A 2833-nucleotide genomic window follows, 5' to 3' on the forward strand; every position below is an offset into this window, starting at 1 on the left:
GGTTTAGGATCAAAGCAAATATTTTGTTTAGGCCCCTCTCTGTGATGCCTGTATTCATTGTGTTCTAAAAATGCTTCAGTCCTCTCTGTCCTGATATGGGCAGAGAGGTTGACCAGATAATTTCATGCTACCTTCCATGTTCTATGTTAAGATTCTATAATCCAAATATAAATGTCAATGAGTTTAAAATTAGTATTTCAAAAGGGCACAATCCCCAATCATTTACTCTTAAACCAATCATTTAATAAGTCATGTCCTGTTGTCCTTTTTAGGTTGCCTGGTTTCTTAATTTTTCATTTAGTGTTTAGGATCTTAGTGCTGATTTTCTCCTTCCGTTTCTTTAGAGTCTTCATTTTGTACATGGCAGCATTTATTTCTGTACTCAACACTCAACAAGTTCCACCCATTAAACACTTCTATTCCCCTTCTACTGACTTTCCAACTGCCTTCAGATCCTCCATCAAAGGTAATGATCTCTGGTTTTATAGCTTCTTCAAAAGGTAAAATTGACAAATAAGGAAAACACATTGTTTGACTTATTTTAAAGTGATTGCAGAGAATGTCAAGAAAAATGAGTTGGATGATATAAACAAACACAGAAATACTAACAGATCAAGGGTCATAATTGACTTGTTTGTTCATTAATTTTGTTCTCTATATTCCTCGTATAAGTGAGATCATATGGTATTTGTCTTTCTCAGTCTGACTTATGTCACTTAGTGTGATACCCTCTAGGTGAAAAAGGTAAAGGGATTAGGAAGTATTGGTAGTTACAAAATAGTCACAGGGATGTAAAGTACAGCATAGAGAAAAGAGTCAATAATGTTGCAATAACTATGTATAGTGCCAGGTGGGTACTAGACTAATTGGGGGGAATCACTGCATAAATTATATAAATGTTTAACCATACGCTGTACACCTGAAATTAATATAAAATAATATTGAAGGTCAACTGTAACTGAAAAAAAGTAATTAAAAAATTCACAATTGAAACACAAGAATTAATATATTGATGTGATAAAAATTGTTTAATCATTTTATAAATGAACCATTTCAATGCACAATTATGGCAAAATTGCATTTTGCAACTTTTTAAAACATTCTTCATAATATGGCTGTTTTATTTCTATTGATTTATAGGTGTTATAATAGGAACTATGTATTGTGTACTCATTCTATGCTGAGAATTATATTAGCATTAAAAAAGGCTATTTCACTCAATCCTTACACTAACCCTATGTAATAGGTATTATTAATCTCATTTTACCAATTTCAGAAAGCACTTCCAAGAGGTTAAGTAAATTGTGCAGTTCCACATAATTAATCAACATCGAAGCTGGCAGTCAAAGCCAAGTCCATTGTCCTCCAGAGTCCATGGCTATTGCCTTTATACAATGATAATCCAATCACTTAATTCCTAAATATCAAATGGAAAATGCTCGTATACCAAAAATTATGCCTTATTGTTTTGAAAAAACTTTCCCACCACTTTATATATAGACCTTCTGTGAGTTAGTTTAGAATCATGGAATCTCAGAGGGCCCTTTGTCGAACCTTTCAGTTGACTCAGGAATCCTCTCTACAATTTGGTGATGCGTAGATTTGTTGCTTCTTCTCAGTGCCTTTAATAGCAGAAAACTCCTGTTGTTGTAAGTTGTCTGTTTATCTAACCTGTCAGAGACCACTGTCATTTTTTGTTGTTGTTTTGTTTTTTATTCTCTATTCTTGAGCAGATATTTGCTCTTTTAACTCCTACCCATTGTTTGTAATTCTGCAGTAAGCAGATTAAGCCACAAAAGTCTCTTCCTAAAGGGTGTGAGACTGAAGAGGAAGTAAGCAAACCTAAAACTTGATGTATAGATATTCTAAACACAAATAACAATAAATTCATGAGAATAGTCAATCCTAGAGTGGTCAGGAAAATGATTTTATTTTCTTGCCCTAAAAATATTTATAATCTGAAATCCAATCTGGGTGCATTATTATTTTAATGCAATAGCATTGTAGCAACACAACCATGTAATACTATGATAATCATATAGAAAAGTGGAGAATTGTTCTGAGTCAGATGTAGCCAAGGTTATCCAGTGAGGAAATCATTTTAAATCAGATGCAGGAGTACCAAACTGCAAACAAAAAATTAATATTCTCAAAACATCCCATGTAACATTGGTGAATGTAAAACAATAAAGGAGATATTTCTGGCATAGACAATATTTGATGGAAATGATTTCTTGGAAGAACCTAAAAACAAATCTATAGCCTACTGCTTCATATCATCAGTATTCTTCTGCAGAACAGCCAGCAGCTTTTTGACAGGATGTATAGCTCATGAAACCAAGCTAAACAATTATAAAGAAGACAAAGGTAATAACCACTTCTTTTATAATATTGAAAATCTTCTTAAAAGAAATCCAGGAGTGTTTGAAGTAGACTGACTAGGCAGTCTCAAGATTATTTTCCCCAGTGGGAAGAGACAGGGATTAGCAGATATTCAGGACCCTGCATGAAACTTGTCATAAATGTGTGGGACAGGAGAGAACCAAATAGAAATGTAAGTTGTACCTTGTTGGCCTGAAATAGTTGTTCATGTCTATTAAGTGTAAGTGCTTCATATAATATATAACAGCTCCAGGCAAGTCCCTGGGCAGGCAGACACCACTGAAGAGTGTATAGTCACCTTCCTTTGCTAGTCTAACATTCTGTGTTCCTCCCTCATTTCATCTTGTTCAGTACCTGTGTTGGGCAATCCTCTCTTGTGCTTACATTCACTTGTACTGCCATCACCAGAATCACTCTCACCAGAGTCAGCAGTACTTTCATAAAGCCAGTG

This window comes from Hipposideros armiger, unplaced genomic scaffold (assembly GCF_001890085.2).
Source record: "Hipposideros armiger isolate ML-2016 unplaced genomic scaffold, ASM189008v1 scaffold_1029, whole genome shotgun sequence".
Lineage (NCBI taxonomy): Eukaryota > Metazoa > Chordata > Mammalia > Chiroptera > Hipposideridae > Hipposideros > Hipposideros armiger.